A 25,080-nucleotide genomic window follows, 5' to 3' on the forward strand; every position below is an offset into this window, starting at 1 on the left:
AGAATATAGGGGAGAGAATATGGAGGAGAGAGAATATGGGGGAGAGAAAGAGACACACACACAGAACTGGGGGAGACAGGGACACATACAGAGATAATAGGGGGTAGAGAACACACACACACACACACACACACAATGGGGGAGAGAGAGACACACACACAGTATGGGAGAGAGATGGACACACACACACACACACACACAGAAATGGGAAGAGAGAGAGACACCCACACACAGACGGAATGGGGGGGAGAGAGACACACACACAGAATGGGGGGAGAGAGACACACACACAGAGAATGGGGGAGAGAGGGACACACACAGAATGGGGAAGACAGAAACACACACACACACACACAGAGAATGGAGGGGGGGAGAGAGAGACACACACACAGAATGGGGGGTGAGAGAGACACACACACAATGGGGGGGAGAGAGAGACACACACAGTGAATGGGGGAGAAGACAGAGAATGGGGGAGACAGAATGGGAAGGGTGGAAACGAGAATGGAGAGATGGGGGGGGGGGGGGAAGAGAATGGAGGCATGGGGCGAAAGAGAATGGAGGCATGGGGGGGAAGAGAAAGAGAATGGAGGCATGGGGCGAAAGAGAATGGAGGCATGGGGGCGAAAGAGAATGGAGGCATGGGGGGGGGGAAAGAGAATGGAGGCATGGGGGGGGAAAGAGAATGGAGGCATGGGGGGGAAAGAGAATGGAGGCATGGGGGGTCGTAAGAGAATAATGGAGGCATGGGGGGGGGGAAAGAGAATGGAGGCATGGGGGGGGGGGAAGAGAATGGAGGCATGGGGGGGGAGAGAGAATGGAGGGATGGGGACTGAGAGAATGGAGGGATGGGGGACTGAGAGAATGAGGGATAGGGGGAGAGAGACCGGGGGAGAGAGAATGGAGGGATGGGGGAGAGAATTTGGGGTGTGTGTGAGAGAAGAGGGGACAAAGAGGGGTGGAGAGACACATAGGAGAAGGGGCGCAGTTGGTGGTCGTCATGTTTTATTTTTTTTTTAAATTAACGTGTCCCGGTTTTTACTTTTATAAATCTGGTCACCCTAATTAGAGAGGGTTGGAGTCCCTCAGAATTTCACAATATAATTACAGGGTTCCTTAACCAAAAAAAGTTACACACTGGTCTGTGTATCAGCTCTGTCTGTGTAAATGCAAATTGTGTCTGCACAGAACAAGCAGGGGGAGGTGTGAGCACAGGCAGAAACATCACAGCAAGCAGGGGGGGGGGCACAGGAGGGAGGGGAGGGGCACAGCTAGCAGGGGGAGGGGACACAGGAGAGAGGGGAGGGGACACAGCTAGCAGGGGGATGTGAGGGACACAGAAGGGAATATCTGGTTTACAGGAGAGAGCCGAATAAATATGAGATGTCCCCTTCCAGGTACAGACAGGGCTGTGTTATCATGCAGGAGAAATGAGCAGCTGCTGAGGGGCTGATAAAGGAGGGGCAGAGGATAAACGGGCAGTAAACCCCCATAAGGGTAGTGGGACTGTCCTCTTCTCCTGCACAATAGGAAGCTTCAGACATTCATTAGCTGCTCACATCCCGGCCTCCTGAGACCTGCAGTCTGGGCAAATAGCCACTAATGTACTGGGCAGCAGGGGACTGGGACCAGTGAGGGAGGAATACAGGGAGTAATCACAGGCCGGCAGGACTCACTCACAAGCAGCAACAAGGTAATCATGAGATATTAATATATCTGCTTAATCCCTTTTTATGTTTTCTTTATTTGTATGTATATAATAATAATCTGTATTGTAATATAGCGCTTTTCCCCCTCATTAGCACATAGTATTATTACAGACGCAGCCGCTGTCCAGATGAGCTTACAATCTGTTTTTGGTGCCTGAGGCACAGGGAGATAAAGTGACTTGCACAAGGTCACAAGGAGCTGACACCAGGAATTGAACCAGGTTCCCCTGATTCAAACTCAGTGTTATTGTTTACATGGTGCCGGTACTGCTGCTTGTTCAGGATTCAGACCCCGGTGAGAGGCAAAATGACTGTACATAGTAGATCAGGTTGAAAATATACAAATGTCCATCAAATTCAACCTGTACTAAATTTAGACGACGGTTACTTATCCTATATTTGTATTGACAGTATTTTGATCCAGAGGAAAGCAAACAAAAAAACCCCAGTGACACATCATCCAATGATGTCTCATAAGATTGTATTGTATGTCTTTATTTATATAGCGCCATTAATGTACATAGCGCTTCACAGTAGTAATACATGTGGTAATCAAATAAATAACATAATATAAATAACAGATCATGGGAATAAGTGCTTTAGACATAAAAGTAACATTAAGTAAGAGGAGTTCCTGCCCCGAGGAGCTTACAGTCGAATTGGTAGGTAGGGAGAACGTACAGAGACAGTAGGAGGGAGTTCTGGTAAGTGCGTCTGCAGGGGGCCAAGCTTTATGTATCATGTGTTCAGAATAGCCACAGTTCCACTCATATGCTTCTTTAAGCAAGTGTGTCTTAAGGTGGGTCTTAAAGGTGGATAGAGAGGGTGCTAGTCTGGTACTGAGGGGAAGGGGCATTCCAGAGGTGTGGGGCAGTCAGTGAAAAAGGTTTATAGCAGGAGAGGGCTTTAGATACAAAGGGGGTGAGAAAGAAGATATCCTTGAGAAGACGCAAGAGTCTGGATGGTGTACAACGAGAAATTAGGGCTTAGATGTAGGAGGGGCAGAAGAGTGTAAAGCTTTAAAAGTGAGGAGAAGAATGGAGTGTGAGATGCGGGATTTGATCGGAAGGCCAGGAGAGGGATTTCATGAGGGGAGATGCTGAGACAGATCTAGGAAAGAGTAGAGTGATTCTGGCAGCAGCGTTTAGGATAGATTGTAGAGGAGACAGGTGAGAGGCAGGAAGGCCGGACAGCAGGAGTTACAGTAGTCAAGATGGGAGAAAATGAGGGCCTGAGTCAGAGTTTTAGCAGTCGAGCAACAGAGGAAAGGGCGTATCTTTGTTATATTGCGGAGGAAAAAAGCGACAGGTTTTAGATATGTTTTGAATGTGAGGGGCGAATGTGAGAGAGGAGTCTAATGTGACCCCTAGGCAGCGTGCTTGGGCTACTGAGTGAATGATCGTAGTTCCAACAGTAATGTGGAAGGCTGTTTTAGCCATGTTGAGTTTTTTTTTTCAACAAAAAATTCTTTATTGGGTCAGGGTACAGTTCACACAATATCTGACAACCCACTATCCTATATGAGTGCCCCATAGCCCAACATTTCATTTAACAGCATCAACTGCGGGAGAAATAAAAATTACAGACTTACAAGACATACCGGACAGACTTAGGGAAAAGAAAAAAGGGGGGGGGGAGGGAGGGAGGGGGGCGGCCAAGTAAGACGGCCAGTTAGGACGGCCAGATGGAATGTGTCTCCGGATTGTGCTCTTGAGCCACCGGCACTATAATGTTTCGAGGGAGCCGACTGCCCGTCTCTGCGTGGTCATCGCGTGTCTTGCCCTATCGGTGTTCTAACCTATCGTTGTCTGTGCCGCTGCCCTGAAGGAGAACGCATCTTCTATTATCACTGCAGAATGTTGGTGGCATTCACCCCAGGGATGTCAGATTGGTCTAGCCAAGGGGCCCATACTTTTAGAAAATTTGTGCCGGAGTCATTGACCAGACTCGTCAATTGTTCCATCCGGCAAACATACCAGATTCTGTTCCGAATTTTCATCATCGTGGGTAAGTCTGGTTGCTTCCACAATGCCGCGAGTTCGCACCTCATGGCTGTTGCAAATGTGCAATCAGTTTTTGTGCCGGTCTGCCTAGCCCCCGCCTGCGCCTGCCCAGCAGGAACAGCCAGGGGTCCAGGGGACCGGTCTTCCGAGAATTCTCTCTAGCCAATTTTGGATTTCCTCCCATAAAGGTGCCACTTTGGTGCAACCCCACAGCATGTGCAGCAAAGTCCTGCTTGTTCCCCACATTGTTTGGGACACAATGGGGGGTAACCTTTCACAAACTTTGCTAATCGGGTTGGGGTGAGGTACTCACCTCATGAGGACTTTATATGCGTTTCTCCTTCAGGGTTGTGCAGATCGAGCTTTTGGCCGCCGCCAGCACTATAGTGTCCCAGTCTTTGTCTTCTAAGGTCTCCCCCTAAGTCCGTTTCCCATGCCTGTCTATAAGTCAGTTTGGTATCGTCTGTGGTCTCAGGCAGACTACCGCTCTGTAGATCGTAGAAGTAAGTCCCGAGGTGTCCGTTCCTCTTGAAGCACAGCTGCTCGAAATTGGTACGCTTCGGGCGTTTAGGGATTTTGTTATAGAAGGCTCTAACCTGAAGGTATCTAAAGAATTCGGAGTTTGATATCCCGGTCTCAGATTTAATTTGGTCAAATGATTTAAGTAGCGGGCTACCTTTCAGATGTAGAAGCCTTGTGAGGCCCTTTGTTTTCCAGGCCCCCATATGTCCCACCTGGCATGCCGGGGCGAAATCAGGGTTCCCTACAAACGGGGTCATATATGTGTGCTGGGTGGTAAGCGCACATCTGAGTCTGGTGTCCCTCCAAACTGCCAACGAGCTCCTCATAGTCGCAAGCGGTATCCCCATGTATTTTTGTACTCGCTGTGGAAGCCAGATTAAATCCTGTAACTCCACCGGGGAGCTACAATTACGTTCCAGTTCCACCCACCTCCGGAGAACCGTAGGCAAGTGCCACTGTACTATTTTGAGTCAATTGTGCCGCTCGGAAGTAGGCCAACAAGCAAGGGTACCCCCTAGTCCTCCTCGTAGTGTTGAGCGAATTAATATACTAGCTTTGATACGGGGCTTCTTATTACCCCAGACGAATTTCACCATTGAGGACTGCAGGCGGAGGATGTCAGCCCTGGCCACCTGCACCGGAAGTGTCTGAAATAGGTACAGGATTCTGGGGAGGAGGTTCATTTTGAGGCATTGGATCCTGCCGATCCAGGAGACTGCATAGCCTGACCAGAGTCTGAGATCCTCCAATAGGGGTCCTTATCAGTCTGGGGTAGTTAGCTTTGTATAGGGCGCTATATTCTTTGGTGATATTAACCCTAGGTATTTAATCGAGGAGACTTGCCATTAAGAAGTTAAAATTTAGTTCTATCAATTTTGCGGTAGCCTTTGGCAGGTTAAATTTAGAGCTTCTGACTTAGTTTGGTTAATTTTGAACCCCGAGATCTTATTAAATTTATCTAGTAGGCTGAAGACGTTTGGCAGGGAGGTAAGGGGCTTTGTTAACATTAAGATAATGTCGTCCGCATACAGGGCCACCTTGTGTGACTGGTCATGAATTTGGATTCCTGTTATATCTGGGTTATTACGAATATGTGCCGCCAAGGGCTCTATGCATAGCGCGAATAGTAGTGGGGACAGGGGGCAACCCTGTCTGGTGCCACTCTGTATCGGGAATTCCTCCGAGGGGAAGCCCTGGTGCCGGACCCTCGCCCTCGGTTCATGATACAGAGCTAGAATGGTGCTCAGCATTCTCCCTCCCACGCCGAACTCCCCAAGCGTCTCTTTAAGGTAGGGCCAATCAATTCGATCAAAGGCTTTTTCGGCATCTAAGCTAAGTGCCATAGACGGGCTATTCTGTTTCTGGGCCAAATCTATTAAGTCTATGATCCGTCTAGTATTATCTGCCGCTTGCCTCCCGCAGATGAACCCTACTTGATCTGGGTGGACCAGCTTGGGCATTACCGTGTTTAAACGGTTTGCCAATAGTTTGGAAAAAATTTTAGTATCAGAATTGATCAGCGATATTGGTCGATAGCTCTTACAGTCAGCTGGGTCCTTCCCTGGTTTGGGGATCACTGATATGGACGCTTGGAGCATTTGGCTCGGGATAGGGGCCCCATCTAAGAATGAGTTATATAGCCTAGTCAGGTGAGGGACTAATAATTTCCGGAATTTTTTGTAATATAAGTTAGAGAAACCATCGGGGCCTGGGGCCTTCGATGACTTCAGTGATTTGATTACCTCAGATATTTCCTCACCTGAGAAATCCACCTGCAGCGCGTCCCTTTCCAATCTGCTCAATCTGGGCAAATTTGCCTCTTTCAGAAACGTCTTCAGCTGCCTATGAGTGGTCTCACAATGGGAGACCTTCGCCCCATCATATAGGGTCTCATAGTATGTTTTGAACTCTTCGACAATTTGTTTAGGGTCAGAAGTGAGGCCACCTTTATTAGTTCGAATTGACTGTATGTGGAAGTTATTACTCCTATTCTGGAGTTTACGGGCAAGCGGGGTATCTGGCTTGTTGGCACGTTCATAGAATTTCCGTTTAGACCAGGTCAGCTCCTTCTCAGCTCGGGAGGCCATCAGTAAATTTAGTTGCGTTTTGGTATCTAGCCATGCCTTAAGGGTTTGGGCTTGTTTATTTTGTTTGTGTAGGGCGGAGAGGGTTTTTAGGTCTGATTGTAAAGTGTGAATCTTTTTTTCCCTTTCTTTCTTCCGCCTACTAGCAATCCCTATGAGTTCTCCTCTGAGTGTCGCCTTATGGGCCTCCCATAGGATAGACTGAGATGCCACGCTACCCGTGTTCTCGTCAAAATATGTCCTGATTTTTCCCTCTATTGATTGTGCCACCTCAGGGATTTTAATTAGATACTCATTGAGTTTCCATGTCGCTCCGGGCCTGTCAAGCACATAATCTGTGCACCGCAGCTCTACTGGTGCGTGATCTGACCATGAAATATCATGGATTCCCGTGTGGGCGATCTGCGAAACCATTCTGTTGGTCACAAAGAGGTAGTCTATCCTGCTATAGCGGTCATGTGGGTGGGAGTAAAATGTGTATTCTCTTTCCCCTGGGTGTTGCTCGCGCCAGATATCAACCAGGTTGTTGGCCCGGAGGCCCCTGATCCAGGCAGCTCTACCCTGTGGATTTTTAAGTCCGCCTACAGTGCATCTGTCCGTGTGAGGGTCGAGAGTATGATTAAAGTCCCCACCTAAAATTATAGCACCCTGTGCTATTCTCTGAAGGGTCGTGAAAAAACGATCAAAGAAGGAGTCTGCGCGGTCGCTGGGGGCATATACATTTGCTACAGTGAGTGGCTGGCCACGAATGGTCCCGACCACTATTAAGAACCGACCGTTAGCATCCCTCTTTGTGATGGTAATATCCAATGATAGGCGGTTGTGCAATAGAATTGCGACTCCTCTCTTTTTTTTATTTGCTGCGGCTGACACCCAGGTCTGATATCTACTGTCAATAAACTTAGGGGAGTGGCGTCGGGAGAAGTGTGTTTCTTGTAACATGATAATGTCCGGGTTCAGTCGTCTATAGTCAGTCATGGCCAGTCGACGTTTCTGGGGGCTGTTAAACCCCTTCACATTGTGGGATATGATTGTGAGGTCCCTACCCATTTGTGCTTTTTGTGTGACTCTTAACGGTGGCGGTCTGGATGATGGACCCATGTTGTCTAGTTGTCCAAGGACGTCTGGAGCCAAGAGTGCGTCCTCGTGTGTCTTTGGCCTGGGAGCGGGGGAAACAAAAGGGAGCAGACATAGGGGTAGAACACATAACAAATAAATAATGACATAAACATTTGGTGACCCAATGAGAGTAGTCCTCCCAGGGTACCATAACTGCCCCTTCTGGGGGTCCGGACCTAGGCACCTCACCTCCACCTGTGGGGGTGGGCTCTCGTCCCAGATGTACCGGCCCAGTGGGGTCTTGTGCGGGTCTCCCTGGGGCTAAGACCCAGGATCCCGCTTGGAGTCCCATGTCGATGGCGGGCGTAGCGCATCCCGCCTCCGCCTTTGAACAAGTAACTTTCTTTTTAATAGCATGGTAAACAACAACTTCATAACATATTTTCCCTTATGCCCTCGCTGTCCCCTTGGCTTCGGAAACTTTTAGTCTCCCTGTTAATTCGCCCTCTAATCCTAGGGAGGGGGAGAGCGGGGGGGGGGAGGGGGGGAGGGGGAGAGCGGGGGGGGGGAGAGGGGGGGAGCGGGGGGGGGGGAGGGGGCGAACCATGGCCCCGCATGATGGGTGTTGGGCAAGGGTGTGTTTATTATCTATGATTGGTCTCTGTAGGCCACAACCCTGGTCTGCATGTCTAAAGTGTTTGTCTGTGTTTGTTAAAGAGCTGGGTGCTCATGCTTCTTGCATTGACTTAATGCGCAGGAGGGGGGGGGGAGGGGGGAGGCAGGAGGGGGAGGGGGGGGGGTGTGCGTGTGGGCAAGTAGCTGGTAAGTTTGAACGTGGGGGGGGGGGGAAGAGTCTGTGGGTCTACCCCCCCCTACTTATGCGCCGCCGCGGGCCAAGCGCTTCCAGCTTTAACCTTATCGTTCGGCCTGCCCATGGGGGGAGATGTGTGGGGGGGCGCATGGAAAACATGCCCGGTCCTGAGGATTCGCCCTTCGGGGTGCACCCCTCTCCCCCCGTCCCCGAGGGCTCCCCCCTCACAGCCGGGGAGAGGAAGGGGAGGGGAAGGGCGAGGGAGAGATCGGCTGTTGCCGCTATAGTCATAGCTCTATCCCTGCCAGGGCTGCACATCCGGTTCCGGTGGCAACTGGCATCCGGAGGCCAGAGCATCGCGGGATTTCCTGTGTCCGATGGGGTGTGCCCCATCCAAGATGGCCATCTCGCTGCTTCCGGTGACGTCCTTCCGGGTGCCATCATTGAGTCGCCGGACGTCGGGGGAAGCGGATGTCTCCTCGTGGGCTCTTCCCGCCGAAACGACCTCCACTTCCGGTAGGTGCTGGTGATCCCTCCATGCGGTCTGGCGTCGCCATCTTCTTGGTCTTGCGTGTCACGGGGATTTCCTGGTATTCTTTTCCCTCGTTACGACCGGCACTTAAGGTAAGAGGATGCCGCCTTGGCTCCGCGTCTATTATTCTTTTAGGAGCAGTTATCCAGAGATCTCCGGTCCGTGCTGGGACGTCTGCCGTGCATTTTGTGCACTTTTTCAGGGTAGTTCTGGCGAGAGTCAGGGAAAAACTAGGGCCTAACTGTGGCCAACTCAACTTTGTCTTTTAGGGCGCCGCTCTACCCCTCCTCCTCTGTCGCCCGGGTCTTGCGGTTTTTGGGGCTGGGGGATTTTTGCCACTCTGCAGGTGGACTCCGCTCCCTGTTGTTATTTGAGACAGGGCCTTTCTCCAGTCCTAGGTTGCGGAGGAACTCTGGGGCTTCCTCCGGCTCCTTCATCGAGATGGCCTTCCCATTCCGCAGGACCAGTAGTCCAAATGGGAAGGTCCACCTGTATCTTACTGCCCTGTCCCGCAGTATTTTCGTAACCGGTTGGAGCTTCTTTCGGCGAGCCAGGGTAATAGGGGAGAGATCCTGGTATAATTGAATGGATGTGCCTTCGAAACTGCATGCCTCGGGGCCCCGGGCTGATTGGAGCGCAGCTTCTCGGGTGCTATAATAGTGCATCCTAGCGATAATGTCTCTAGGGTGGTCGGAGGCCACTGGCCTACTCCGGAGGGCCCGGTGGCAACGATCCATTGCCAGCTCCAACGCAGGTACCCCCGGTAATAACACAGACAGCCAGCTCCAGCCTGGGTTATAAAGTCTTTAATATCCGCCACGTCTTCAGAGATGCCTCTGATGCGGAGGTTGCTTCTGCGGTCTCTGTTTTCCGCGTCTTCCTGCCGCTCAGCCAACTCCGCTATTTGCGCCTGCAGGTGGTTTGCTCTCTTCTCAGCCTTTCTCGCCGCAGTGTTGGAGGCCGCCATGCTGTCTTCCAATGCCCCTGTGCGTTCTCCCAGGCCTTGGATTTCTTGTTTAAGCTCTTGAATTTCGGCACGGAAGAGCGACCTCATATTGGCATAGAGCCGGTCGAAGTCGCATCTTCGTACCGGGAGCTGGCCTGCCGCGTCCTCTCTCTCCTCCTCCCGATCGGAGTCGGATCCCGCTATGGAGCCCGGCGCCATTTCAGCCTCGGCCCCCCGCGTTGCGGCTCGGCTCACATACTTGCGCATGTCGCCGGTAGATTTTTTTTTGGTAGGTTGTGGGGCCATCCTGATGTATTCCCCTGTTTGTGCGTAGTATTTATTGTCGGGTAAAGTGATTTTTAAATGTTAGTCTGTCGTTGTTTTATGCGGCGGGTGCGGGAGCTCTCAGCTTAGGCTGCTACTCTCCTCACCATCGCGCATGCGCCTCAGCCATGTTGAGTTTAAGGCGGCGGAGGGCCATCCAGGATGATATAGCAGAGAGACATTCAGAAACTTTGGTTTGTACAGCAGGTGTAAGGTTGTTAGAAAGACAGGTAGGGTCAAGCTTGCTGTTTTTCAGTAATGGTATAACTCAGGGGTGGGCAACCAATTTTTCAATGTAGCCACAGGTGTGGCGAATTAGATGTGAAAATAGCCACACCGTGTAAGAATTTAGGTATTATGTTGCGCATGCGAAAATTTAAAACACACATTGTTTGAACAATTTTATTGAAAACATGAACACTTTGACTACTCAGTAACAACTGCGTCAGACGCAAATGATGAAAACACACACACACACAGTTGGTGGGGGGTATGCTATTTATATATTCTCGGTCCACCCCCAACCACCATCATCTAATTTCACCCCCCTCATCTCATTCCCTCCCAAATCCATGATCAGGGGCACAGCCAGGACGTGACTAGGTACATAACAAAGATACAAGCAGCCATTGCCAGCTGCCCGCACGCAGCCACACACGCCCAGCCAGCCACACACACACACACGCCCAGCCAACCAGCCACACACACACAACCAGCCAGCCACACACACGCCCAGCCAACCAGCCACACACACGTCCAGCCAGCCACACACACGCCCAGCCAACCAGCCACACACACACAACCAGCCAGCCACACACACGCCCAGCCAGCCACACACACGTCCAGCCAGCCACGCACACATCCAGCCAGCCACGCACACGCCCAGCCAGCCTACACACGCCCAGCCAGCCACGCACACGCCCAGCCAGCCACGCACACTCCCAGCCATGCACACGCCCAGCCAGCCACGCACACACCCAGCCACGCCCACGCCCAGCCAGCCACGCACACGCCCAGCCACGCACACACCCAGCCACACATACACACACACACCCAGCCACACATACACACACACACACACACACACCCAGCCACACATACAGACACCCAGCCCTTCATCTCCCCCCTGCACCCTTCATCTCCCCTCAGCACCCTTCATCTCCCCTCAGCACCCTTCATCTCCCCTCAGCACCCTTCATCTCCCCCATGCACCCTTCATCTCCCCTCAACACCCTTCATCTCCCCTCAGCACCCTTAATCTCCCCTCAGCACCCTTCATCTCCCCTCAGCGCCCTTCATCTCCCCTCAGCACCCTTCATCTCCCCTCAGCACCCTTCATCTCCCCTCAGCACCCTTCATCTCCCCTCAGCACCCTTCATCTCCCCTCAGCACCCTTCATCTCCCCTCAGCACCCTTCATCTCCCCTCATCTCCCCCCAGCACCCATGAAAGCACCCCCCACCCCCCCTCCCCCACCAATGCCTATCAGATCGCGGCGTCAGCAGCGGGCAGCAGTGGTGGCGAGCGGGCAGTGGTGGCAGGCGGACGGGGGGCAATGGTGACGGGCGGCAGTGGTGGCGGGCGGCCGTCAGCGCGTCACGCTGGAGCGCGCTCGGGTGGGGGGGGAAGCGCGTCATGGAGCGGCCTTGGAGGGGAGGGAGCGCGCGTGTTACGCGCCTGCTGGAGCGGGCTGGGGTGTTGGAGGGAGAGGAGCGCGTCATACCGCTGGAGCGCGCTCCTTACCACGGAAGGGGAAAGGGGGGGTTTGAGTGTCCTGGCGGCCCTGTTCGCCACAGTTTTACAGCCAATTCGCCACAAGTGGCGAATGGCGACAGGGTTGCCCACCCAGGGTATAACTGTTGCATGTTTTGAAGGAGGATTGAAAGGTTCCAGAGCAGATGGAGGAGTTAAAAATGTGTGTGAGCGTAGGGATTATAGTAGGACCAAGAGGTTTTAGGAGATGGGAGGGAATGGTGTCAAGAGAGTAAGTGGTAGAGGGAGAAGAGGTGATCAACAGCGACACGTCCTCCTCTGAGACAGTGGGAAAAGAGTCAAGGAAGGCAGGAGGAGAGTTAGGAAGAGGTGTAGGATGGGAGGAAGAAACAGAGGGGATGTTCTGACGTATGGATTCCACTTTTTCCCTAAAATAGTCAGCAAAGTCCTGAGCGGAGATGGAAGGAGAGGCAGCTGATGGTGGTTTGAGTAGAGTATCAAAGACAGAGAACAGTCGGCGTGGGTTAGACTTGTGCATGTTGATTAGTGAAGAAAAGTAGGCTTGTTTAGCTTGCGAGAGGGCAGAGTTGAAACAGGATAGCATAAATTTGTAGTGAAGAAAGTCTGCGAGAGTATGAGCTTTCCTCCAGAGGCGTTCAGAGGAAAGAGTGGAGGAACGCAGCATGCGCGTGTGGGAATTTAGCCAGGGTCTAGGGTTAGAAGGACGAGGGCGGCAGAGAGAAAGCGGGGCATGTAGATCAAGAGAGGAGGATAAGACAGAGTTGTAGTTCCTGACCAGGTTGTCCGGGTCTGTAGCAGAGCTGAGAGAGGAGAGGTAGGTGCGTAAAGTGGACTCAAAGTCAGGTAAGTGAATAGAGCGCAGGTTTCTGCAGAACCGGGGGGTAGATGGAGGTGGATAAGGGGAGAAGCGAGATAGAGAGAATGAGAGAGGAAATGGAGAAATCGGAGAGAGAGAAGTTTTTGTGAAAACCAGGTCTAAGTAGTGACTATCCTCGTGGGTGCTGGCTGTAGTCCATTGTTGAAAGCCAAAAGAAGATGTTAGAGAGAAAAAACGGGAAGCCCAAGGGAGAGAGGGGTCATCAATGTGGCAATTGAAGTCCCCAAGGAGAAGAACAGGGGAGTCTGAGGACAGAAAGAAAGAGAGCCAGGATTTAAAGTGAGAGAGAAAGGCAGAAGGGGGATGGGTAGAGGTAGGTGGGCGATAGATGACCGCCACATGGAGAGGAGAGAAGATCTGCACAGTGCGAGTCTCAAAGGAGGGAAAAGCAAGAGAGGGAGGAATAGGAAGGGTTCGGTAATGGCAGAGAGAGGAGAGCAGGAGCCCCACGCCTCCACCCCTGCCATCAGTGCGTGGAGTGTGGGAGAAAGAAAGGCCACCATAAGAGAGGGCAGCTTCCAGAGCAGAGTCAGACTAAGTGAGCTAGGTCTCAGTTATAGCAAATAGGAGCAGAGAGTGAGAGAGAAAAGTCATGTACAGAGAGAAACTTGTTAGAAAGGGAGCGAGCATTCCAAAGGGCACAGGAGAAAGGGCGAGAGGAGGGAGGGTGGCAGGGGATGGGTATGAGGTTGGAGGGGTTGACACCAGAAGGAGTAGAGGTTGCAATTGGCAGGCGAGGACGAGCGCATGTAGGAATAAAGCAGGGACCAGGATTGGAGAGATGTCCCCAGAAGCAAGGAGGAGAAGCATGGGTAGAAAGAGAATGTGTGAAGATGATTTGTAGGGGTGTGTTTTAGTGCAGGGGATATAGCTGTGTGGTGTCAGAGGACGCAGATAAGAAAGGAGTTAATGCGAACAGAGAAGTGGTGAAGGAAGAAGAGATGGAGATATATGAATAGAGTATGAGACATATTGAGGCTGGTAAAAAGAAGTGCATAATTTGAGAAGGTGAACACAGCAAATATAAATGGTAAAAGCAGCATTACAGCAGTAATGATGCAGTCTGGTATAGATGATCCCCTCCTTTCCAGCGTAGTTCAAATGCAGGAATCAGGGCCAGTTGGGGGTGTCCACTTCTTCAGAACTTCCTTTTAAACTTCAGTTGTTCAATAGTCCTGCCACTTATAATGGGCCACTTGGACATGTGCTGCATGCAGACTAAAGCTGTTATGACTGGGTTTATATGGGCCTAAAAAGTCACCTGACAGTTTGGTTCTGTCTGCTTAATTAGCACATCTGAGACACATTCAAACAGATGGTGTTCCCTGCCTTGGTGTCAATGCTTAATTTAACTAAGGGTAGAACGAAAACGGCATTCAAATATGTTTTTTTACCTAGCATTGTATCACTTAGCAATATGAAAAATAAATGACTTCCTGACTAGATAATGGAAGGGGGAGTGGCGGGGGAGTGACGGGGGCACGGCCATGACGTCACCCGGCAGGTTCGCCCTCATTGGCTGTACCGCCGGGGGGCGTGCCTAATCGCTCGACGCGAGTCCTGCTCTCAATTGTATTGAGAGCAGGAGCAACTATCGCCCGAGAGCTGCGGCCCCCCCTCGCAGCGGCCCGGTGCCATTGAGGGGAGGGCTCTCGTCAGTGCAGCGTCCGCCACAGCGGACGCTGTAGTAGGCAGCGGGGGCAAGGCCTTAGGCTGCGTCCATAGAAACTGCAGACGTGCGGAGGCGCGCAGAGGCTGAGACCTTAGTACGCGCGCCGTCCGGGGGCGTGTCTATAGGCGGCCAGTGATGTCACGGAGCTGGTTCGCCCTCATTTGGCGAACCGCTCACGTGACTGCCTGAAAAATCAGTTTTGACTGATTTCTCGCGCATCGCGCGCCCGCTTCCGCCCGCACGCTGTATAGACGCGATCACTGCCTTTAGTCAGTCTGATCGCTCAGCGAGCAGACACGTCCGCTCGGTCTGTCTATCTATGGACACAGACTCGGGATCAATACACACGGCTTCAGTCTAGGCAAACTTAGACAGATCCTACAGAGGAGACATTATCACCTTGTACTAATGGGTTAACCCATTGGAGCCCTAATGGCTGGACAAACATATAATACATACACAGACAATTCAACACATTGCACATAAAAATAGGCCCCACTGCAGTCCCTCTACTTGTGCTGGATGGAGATACCTGCAATAAAGGCCTATGAAAGTCCTCTAATACACGGGTGCGCAAATGTTTTCCCCTGCGCCCCCTCCCCCCCCCCTCCTGCTAGCGTCCTCCCTCCTTACCTCCGACGTTCTGATGTTACATGACCCTAGGGCGCCATTTGACGCTGCGTTGCCATGGCGATGTAAGGAATCCGCTCCACGGTTTACTGGTTACCTTACCTTGCAGACCGGTGCAGTTCTGGAACAGCTTTCCTGAGGTTTGCTGCAGCCTGGATTCACTCAAAGCAATACACACTCCCTCTGGTATCTACTGCAGCTGTGCAGCCTTTCATTGCAAACTATACTTGCATTCACTCATTTGGGGCAGTACCTTCACACCCCCGCCGGGGATTGGCCCGCTGGCCTTTAAGTATTGCTTGCCCATAATGCTCCTGTCCGAGCATAGTCCTAACTGGATGTCTACTGTTTTGCCACAAGCCCTCGCTTGTTCTCCTATGCTGATACCAGGTTCCGTCCTGCGTCCTTCAGCTTCCTTCAAGCCGCTTGTTCTCCTATGCTGATACCAGGTTCCGCCCTGCGTCCTTCAGCTTTCTTCAAGCCGCTTGTTCTCCTATGCTGATACGGAGGTTCCGTCCTGCGTCCTTCAGCTTCCTTCAAGCTCCCGCTTGTTCTCCTGCGCTGAAGCAAAGGTATCCCCTATGTCTTCAGCTTCCTGCTTTCCTGCACTGAGGCAAAGGTATCCCCCGCGCCCTTCAGTCTCCTGATTCCTGCACTGTAGCGGAGGTTTCCCTGTGGATCTTCAGCTTCCTGGTTCCTGGGGCCTACTCTTTCCCTAATCTAGAGAGGCCGTGTCCTGGTTCCTGCGCTGTTACAGAGGATTCCCCAGCCGCTCAGGACTCTTGCGCTGTAGCACTGGTGCACCCGTGCAGCAAAGCGGTGTGCTATTCTGGTCTGCCTACCATCTCCTGTGACCAGTACCATGGGCCATGGTCGTCGCTCGCGCAGAGGCCAACCCCGCGCTCCTAAGCTGAAGCGGGGCTCTCCTGACTACCTGTTGCCGAACTCTTGCCTGAACAATGTTTATCCTGATGTCTCCAATCCTGACCCTGGCTTCTACAACGACGACGCTGTCTTCTCCAATCCTGATCCTGCGACATATGACTACGAACTGCGCAATCCGGATCAGCCTGCGTGGTCTCAGGTCGGTGCTTTTACAACCCCACCTCAGCCTCGCGGTCCGGTCCTGGTTTGTGGCGAGCAGAACCCTGACAGTATGCTCGGCCTCACAAACTCGGACCCCGCTGAGGTGTGGGTTGGTAAGTTTTTTCCTAAAGACCTGTCCCGGTCTGTAGACCAGTCCCAGTTTGAGAATGATTATTTGTGCGATATAATACCCCTGATGGAAGATCCATTTATGTCGGAGGGCTTGACTCCCTTGCAAAAGAAATGCCGTAATAATCTGGTTTATAAGGCTTACTGCCTCAGAGACTTAAAACAGTATCTGGCCAGTGTTTTGGCCAGTGCAAACAGTGTTTTCTCCCCTGATTCCCCTTTAACTGGGGATAAGGTGAGCCCTGTGGAACTGGTCAACGCCTGTAGTACACTCAATGCCCTGGCTTTATCTTTGGACATTCCTGTAGTACTCCCGGACCCTTCCGTCATGGTGGCTCTCGCTCACGAGACGCTGCATTTACTTTCCTGTGTATTGGATGATTGCTTGTTAAAACAGGATCGTCTCTTAGCCGCTAACGCGGTCCTTTGGCGGTTTCCCTCGGCTGCCAGTCCTGTTGCTAAACCGGGGGACGTATCTCCCTCTCCGGGAGATGACCAAACGGAACTATTACCAATATCTCCCAACGTAGTAACTGCCACAGTCCCAAGCTCTGATTGTATGCCCGGATTCCCTGACACTAATGATATGTCTACGTTAACCCCTGCCGATCAGTCCTGTGAGGTTTCCCTGGAGGATACATATGTTTCTTTACCCAACACTAAGGTTCTAATTTCAGAGAATAAGTTTCTTAGTTCCCCTATTTCTAGCTCAGAAGCCCTCTCTCTAGGTTTGGAGGGTTTTCCAGCTTTAACCTCTGCTAGGCAGTCCTGTGTACTTTCCCCGTCAGAGAAAGAATCCCTAAGTTCTGTTCCCAGGGTCATTTCTGTATTAACCCCTGAGGGGCAGCTCTCTGAGTTTCCTTTGGTAAATCCCTGTTCTCTGTCAGCCACGGTCACGCCCCTAGCTTCAGACGAGAGATTCCTGCGCTCTTCTAATACAGAGAAAAGGTTACCTATGTATTACTCTCAGGCATTGTCTGCATTAACCCCTGTAAATTCTTGCTGCCTCCAAGTTAATGCCTTCGTTGTAGCCTCAGAGAATGAGTCCACAAGTCAGACAGCAGAGGTTGCATTGAGGGATTCCCATAACCGTACGGAGTCTCTAGATATTCTTTGCTATAAATCCCCTGCTTCAGCTCAAGTTTCCGCAGTTTCGTCTCCGGAGACTTCGGCTAAAGTTCTGGTTCCTGTTAAATGTATTCAGGAGTCAGGTTTTTCCCTAAGCTTAGTCGCAGAGTTCCTTCTCCCGGGTATTTCACTGAACCAGCCTGTCGCCCACATAGCGGTGATCCCTGCTTCAGCGCATAGTTCCCACATTATGGAGTCTGCAGTAAGTTCTGGTTTCCCAGACATTCCTTACCAAATACCTACTTCAGAGACCAGTACAGTTATGATTAACCCCCATGTACTGTCTGAGTTCTCCTCCTCTTTAAGCTTAGGGTTAAAGGCATACAGTAGTCTGTATGTCTCTCCTGGGGTTCATATTGTGTTCCCAGGAATGTTTGCGGACGCACGGTTTTCTCCCAAAAGTGACGCTTTTTCATATAGATCAGTAAAAAGCTTGCACACTGTTTCCCTTTTCGCTGAATTGTGTCTTACTAGTTTTAAGACTCTGAGAGGTAATGATTCTCCTTCTGATTCTGAGGCTCTTTCTATAAGGGGTATCCTGTCTGGGGGCTCTCCTGATTTCTCTCTCCAGGCTAATCCTTTGGGGATCAGCATATCTGCGGTCACTCCCTTAGTACTGTCTGAGGACACCATGCACATATTACAAGTCCTGGGGTTTAAATCTGAGCTTTTTAGCTGTCCTGCCTTTGCTGAAACCCAGTCCCTCAGTACTGTGTCTAAATATGTCCCAGCAAACATGGGGTTACTCGGGGGGGGAGATTAAAGCTCCTGTCTTAAAGGGTATTTTTTCTCACATGTCCAGCAAATTTAGAATCTCAGTAAGTGTTTCTATGTCACTTATCAATACATCTGATTTTTTCTCTAATCAAACCCAGATACCCTCACTATCGGTTAGGAGTCCTGTGATCAGAGATTTTGCACTAGAAAACACACCAATTCATGTTTTTGTCAGGTTATGTACCCCTGTGGTTAGGGCCATTGCAGTTTTAGAGAAGACTCTTTGTACTCCTAAGGTGCATGTCATTAAGAGTTTTCATAGTTCATACTTGCTGCTTGTTGATTCTCAGGGCCCTGTCACTGAGGTACAGACTTCAGCTTCTGATGTTAGCTTCCCTCCCACCACTACCCTGGCTCTGCCTTTTTCTCAAGCTACTGATTTGAAGATCCCAAGGTCTATTCCTGATTCACTGACAATATTATCTCCCAATGAAGATTTTCCACTATTGGAGAGCTCTACTGTTGTTTGCTTCTCTGCTCCTGCTAAACCATGGTTTTGTCCCTCTGAATTTTCGGTGGCCCCTGTTATTTCCTCTCAGTTGGAAATACTCTGTACGTATCCCAAGATTTCGGTCCCTATGCCTGGTTTACTGCTTGCCTTGTCACCTTCCATACCAATACCGGGAGATGCTTCTAACCAGCCTATACCCTTACTAACCATTACCTGGGAACCTTCTAGAGGAAAAATTCCTCGCAAATTCCAACATGCAGTGGTCAGCCAAGACTTTTTCTGTTACAAAGTTTCTGCTGGTGTATTCGATCAACTATCAGGCCCGCTGATCCTAGATTCAGGTTTCTTTATTAAGGACTGGGCTTTCAGTTGGGGTTCTTCTACCGTTTTTGCTCTGGAACTCTCTGGTTCTTCACAGCCCTGGATTTCCAAGACATTTTGCGAGGCAAGCCATGTACCAAGGATGTTTCCTCCATCAATCTTATATCCTAGAACTGTACTCACCAAAGAACTGCTCGTTTACGGATGCCCTTTCTACCTAAAGAATTTTAGGAACTACTCAATGTTCCCAAGGCCCATGGATGGTCCTGTCTGGCCACAGTTCTCACCGGGGCTTGGGGGTACACTAAGGACTAATCATGAGTCTCTGGAGTACGACTCTAGCCCCAATCCTAGACGGTTCAGCAACAATTCCCGGGCCTCCAACTCTATGAGTGCTCATGTTCGCCCGGAGGTCTCGCGTGAAGGGGGGGGTACTGTAAGGAATCCGCTCCACGGTTTACTGGTTACCTTACCTTGCAGACCGGTGCAGTTCTGGAACAGCTTTCCTGAGGTTTGCTGCAGCCTGGATTCACTCAAAGCAATACACACTCCCTCTGGTATCTACTGCAGCTGTGCAGCCTTTCATTGCAAACTTTTCTTGCATTCACTCATTTGGGGCAGTACCTTCACACCCCCGCCGGGGATTGGCCCGCTGGCCTTTAAGTATTGCTTGCCCATAATGCTCCTGTCCGAGCATAGTCCTAACTGGATGTCTACTGTTTTGCCACAAGCCCTCGCTTGTTCTCCTATGCTGATACCAGGTTCCGTCCTGCGTCCTTCAGCTTCCTTCAAGCCGCTTGTTCTCCTATGCTGATACCAGGTTCCGCCCTGCGTCCTTCAGCTCCCTTCAAGCCGCTTGTTCTCCTATGCTGATACGGAGGTTCCGTCCTGCGTCCTTCAGCTTCCTTCAAGCTCCCGCTTGTTCTCCTGCGCTGAAGCAAAGGTATCCCCTATGTCTTCAGCTTCCTGCTTTCCTGCACTGAGGCAAAGGTATCCCCCGCGCCCTTCAGTCTCCTGATTCCTGCACTGTAGCGGAGGTTTCCCTGTGGATCTTCAGCTTCCTGGTTCCTGGGGCCTACTCTTTCCCTAATCTAGAGAGGCCGTGTCCTGGTTCCTGCGCTGTTACAGAGGATTCCCCAGCCGCTCAGGACTCTTGCGCTGTAGCACTGGTGCACCCGTGCAGCAAAGCGGTGTGCTATTCTGGTCTGCCTACCATCTCCTGTGACCAGTACCATGGGCCATGGTCGTCGCTCGCGCAGAGGCCAACCCCGCGCTCCTAAGCTGAAGCGGGGCTCTCCTGACTACCTGTTGCCGAACTCTTGCCTGAACAATGTTTATCCTGATGTCTCCAATCCTGACCCTGGCTTCTACAACGACGACGCTGTCTTCTCCAATCCTGATCCTGCGACATATGACTACGAACTGCGCAATCCGGATCAGCCTGCGTGGTCTCAGGTCGGTGCTTTTACAACCCCACCTCAGCCTCGCGGTCCGGTCCTGGTTTGTGGCGAGCAGAACCCTGACAGGCGACACATCGCCAGAAGCCGTCTGAGCCAAGGTAAGGGAATTTACAGAGGCCTTCGCCATTCCCCCCGCATTTAATTTAAATGTCTTCAGGAAGAGCGCGGGGCCTCTGTAAGCGTCGCCCCCCAGTTTGCGCACTCCTGCCCTAATCCAGGGGTGCGCAAACTGGGGGTTTTGAGATTTTTCTGGGAGGGGGGGGGGCGGTTGTTGTAGAGTTTACGCACTCTTCCCCAAGGCATTTAAATAAAATGCCGGGGGATCGCGTGAGGCCTCTGCAACGTCATTTACTGGGATTCGGAAGCTTGGTGGGACTCTTTGCTATGGCAGCGCAATGTCAAATTACGCTGGCAAAAGAGGTAAGGGGAGAGCAGGCAGGGGGCACAGCTTAAAAAATGTGCGCACCCCTGCTCCTAATCTATGCAATTTAGCAGACACACCTGATCTTAGAGGAACGGAAACCTACTGGGATTTCTCATAGTGACATTATTTGATTTTATTCCTCTACCAGATGTTATTTCTACAGTCATATGTTTAAAATATTTGGCCGAGTAACCATCAGGTCCTGAAGCTCTAAGTGATTTAAGCTGTTTAATCGCTCTAGAGACTTCTTCTGCGGTGATGGGAATGTTCGGAATATTTTTGGAGTTCTCTTGAAAGCTGAGGGAGTCTCACATCTCTCCAGAATCCTTCCTGCTGATCCAGGTTAATGTTTGGATGATTATATAGGTCTGCGTAGAATTTATGCAAGAAGTCTGCTATTTTTTTGGATAAAAAATGCGGAAGAGCCTTGACTCCAATGCGTTTCGTGGGAACTTTGTCAGAGTTGTGCGTAGGCGTTTACATCCGTACTCGTTTTTTAAACTCCGCTTTTTTCATTCAATTGCGTTTGTAACTCCATTACTATCTAGATATCAGTGCACCGCCTCTTCCGCATTTTATATCCTTCTACATACCTGGGCTGGAACACTATTGCTCAACGGACAGATCCACGGCTGCTCCACTTCTGACGGCATCTTCATAGTGAGTACTCGCGTAGTGCCCAGACTCCTGGTCTCTGTGTGACACAAGTTTAGTGGGGGTTAAGGGATATCGGGGTTGGTGGTTTGTTGGGTGACTCACCTCACAGTGAGCGCTCCGATATTCTGATCCCTTCCCCCGCCACATTCACCCCAGCATCCTGTTTCCATGTCTGCATTATTATATCAGGCTCTGGAAATCCGTCAAGCCTTCTCCACGTGGCCTGCGACAAGCCACGACGGAGAGAGAGGACACTAAGAAGAACCAGCGTTCCCCTGCAACTCCACCCAATTCTAACTGCAACTCCACCAAGTTCTATGTGCGTTTGACCTACAGTACTGTCTGTGTAAGTGCATTACTTCCCCCACTTTTTTTTTAAAAATTAAATTGTATTGCACTATTTTTGCCTTTTCTTTTTTCCATACATTGGTTGCTTGCAGCACCATATCTGCAGTATACTCGCCATTGATTTACCTTGCTCCTCAAACATGTGAGTGGGAGATTCATCCTCTTTTCACTTCTCATCTACCTCTTTTGTCACGGTTTTTGTGTTTTGGTTTTGTTTTTGTATTTTTGTGTTTATTACACACACTCTGGTGATCTTGCGCTTTGTTTTCCTGCTGCATTTCTGTGTTGTTTAAAAACAACATTTTCTCAGACCTGCAGTTTCACTATTTCACTAGAGTTTTTATATATACTGTATATATATATATATATATATATATATATATATATATATATATATATATATATGCAAATATAGCTGTATGCTCATCTGCATGTCTTAGGCAGGTCTGCAACCCCGCCTTTCCCCATTATCACCCAGCATACAGCACTTCCACTGCAGCAAGGGATTCTGGGAAATGACATGCAAATGAGCACACAGTGTCACTTTTTATATATATATATATATATATATATATATATATGCAAATATAACTGTATGCTCATATGCATATTTGCTTTCCTGTGGAGGGTTTTTGTCACTTTTTTTACTCACCATAACTTAACTCAGTATTATGTTTTATATATATATATATATACACACACACACACACACACACACACACACACACACACACACACACACACACACACACACACACACACACACACACACACACACACACACACACACACACACACACACACACACACACTGGTTGACAATTCACCAAAAAATCTACTCGCCACACAAAAAAATCTACTTACCCCCTAGTACCAAACGTGTGCTGCTTGGGCCAATATTTACTCGCCCGGGGGTTAAATCCACTCGCCCGGGGCGAGCAAATGTATAGGTTTGTCGAACACTGATATATATATATATATATATATATATATATATGTGTGTTCAGTCACTTTACATTGTATGTGTGTGTATATTTCACTATTTATTTTAATTAGGATCTTATATTATTTGGTCCCTTATATATTGGTTAAATAAGTAATTAGTTTGCGCTTGTCATTTTTTTTTGCACTTGCCCATTTATTGTGAACTGCTGCTCCAAAGGGCAGACGCACTGACCATGACATCCTCTTACTGCCTCTGTAAGCTCTCCCTTCGTAGGCCCGGGCCATAGAGGTGTGGGGAGAGCGGAGGCGCGCTAACGCTGAGGCTCGCCTGCTTCAGTCAGCGCGATTGCACAGACTTGCAGGCTAGCCAGCGTGCGCGGGGGGAGCCGGGGGGAGGTGGTTGGAGGCGGGGCAGTGACGTCGCTGGGCCAAGCGCCCGCGACACACTGACGTCAATGTCACGGCGCCGACGTCACGGCGCCGTGACGTTGACGCTGCTGTGCTGTGATTGGAGGTTTTCAGCCGACAGCGCGCTGAAAAACAGCTTGGCGCTCGGCTGAAACCTCCAACTGGTCCATTTATGGACGCAGCCTTTCCCTTCAGATTGTAACCTCTTAGGAGCAGGGACCCCCTTTCCTATGGTTACTGTCATGTCTGAAGCGCTTATTCTCCTTATGTGTTTTATTATGTCACGTGTATTACTGCTGTGACGCGCTATGTACGTAAATGGCACTATAAAAATATACATACATACTGTGGAAGGCGCCCTCGCGGCAGGGTCAGTAAGACAGGTGTTAGGCTTAACTATAGTGGTTTTATTAATCCTTAAATATCGCTAAAGAATGGGTACACCATCCCTTTAAGGCAAAAGAAAGCATAAAATAAAATCTTATTCCCTTTAGGGAAACTAACTAAACACTGTGACCCTTTCTAACTGGCTGGTTAGCAACCCAAAACACATGCTGCAATGCAACAGTCCAACAAGAAATATAATAGTCTTTATGCAAAAGAAAGATATAAAGTTCTTATCTGGCGTTGCAGGGGATTCCCTCCCTGGGTCTCCATGTAGCTTCTTCAGCAAGCCTAAAACGCTGGTTCCGGGGATCAGGCTGTGTCCAGCCCATAGCAATCTTTATCCTGGGTGGGAGTCCCAGCTGAACCCCGCAGGCCTGTTTCCTGGAGTCCAAGGGTCCAGAACAACCAGGTTGAGAGAAGCCACTCTACCTTCCTGGGTGAAAACTAGCTCATCTGTGCAGGGCATTTCCTGCCTTTTTAAACCTTCATTTAGGAGTGCTGGCTTTATTAGTTCAAGGTGCAGCAAGCTCCCACAGAGGAATTTAACCTCCTGCACACTAGAACCCACACACTCCACCAGCTCTCTAGTCCACGAGGACAGTGGCTCTGTCACAATATATACATCATATAAAGATCTCACTGTTTATTTATAAAATGTTTTACCAGGAAGTAATACATTGAGAGTTACCACTCGTTTTCAAATATGTACTTGACACAGAGTTATGATGACTGATACATGGTTACCAAGACATGGGTACATTAGGTGAACAGGGTTATATATTATATATAAAGACATTACATTAGGAAACAGGGTTAAACATTAAACATGAAGAGATTGCAGTTATTGAAAATAAGTTATAGGCGTATGTAACAGTTACAGACCACATTAAAATGTGAGACGGCTTTAGTTTTGAAAGAACTTAGACTGGTGGCGGCTGTGAGAGTCTCTGGTATGTTGTTCCAGTTGTGAGGTGCATGGTAAGAGGAGAAGCGGCTGGATACTTTGTTGAACCTTGGACCTTGAAAAGTCCCTTGGAGTCAGATCTCAGATAAGTGCTGCATGTGGCAGAGGTGAGGAGCTTGTTCAGATAGACAGGTAGCTTGCCCAAGAAGTACTGTATTTGAAGGCAAGACAGGAGAGATGAAATTTGCGCCTAGTCTCAAGTGATGGCCAATCTAGTTCTTTGAGCATTTCGCAGCGATGTGTGTTGTAGTTACATTGGATGACAAAGAGACATACAAGCAATGGGGGAGCGTGGGATTAAAAAAACATTTGACAATAAAAAACAATAAAATACAATAAAATTAATGTGGTTACAACAATATTGCTGGGGGTTGGTGAAAATATTAAATACACTTACACGGCCATGTGCAAGCGGACACGGTAATGTGGTTTCTTTAAGCAATTCCAGTCACTCCCAACAACAGGTAATGGTGGTTTAGAGGGTTTTGAAATAAATATATAAATATATCTGTACTCACACGGCCATGTGTGAGTCCTTGCAGGAAATTGGTAACTTTGGGGTTAAATTAACCCATCTGCATCTCCCCCCAGTGTAGACTCTTCTTTGTTTGCAACCAACGTGGGATTCTAACTCCAGTCTTGGGCATCAGATGGGGACTCTCCCCAGTGGTGGTAGTAGGGGGGGGAGTAGGT

The 25,080-nt window shown here is 49.9% G+C and overlaps 1 protein-coding gene across 1 annotated transcript in view; it reads left to right on the top strand.

Annotated features, from left to right (window-relative positions):
• The first annotated feature begins 1,333 nt into the window (after nt 1-1,333).
• LOC142488330 (uncharacterized) overlaps nt 1,334-25,080 on the top strand; it is a 109,076-nt gene continuing 85,329 nt past the window's right edge. The window contains exon 1 of the mRNA XM_075588706.1: nt 1,334-1,693. The gene's annotated coding sequence lies outside the window, so the exon portion shown is untranslated. The remainder of the gene's footprint in view (nt 1,694-25,080) is intronic.

The sequence above is a fragment of the Ascaphus truei genome, chromosome 2, assembly GCF_040206685.1.
Source record: "Ascaphus truei isolate aAscTru1 chromosome 2, aAscTru1.hap1, whole genome shotgun sequence".
Classification (NCBI taxonomy): Eukaryota; Metazoa; Chordata; class Amphibia; order Anura; family Ascaphidae; genus Ascaphus; species Ascaphus truei.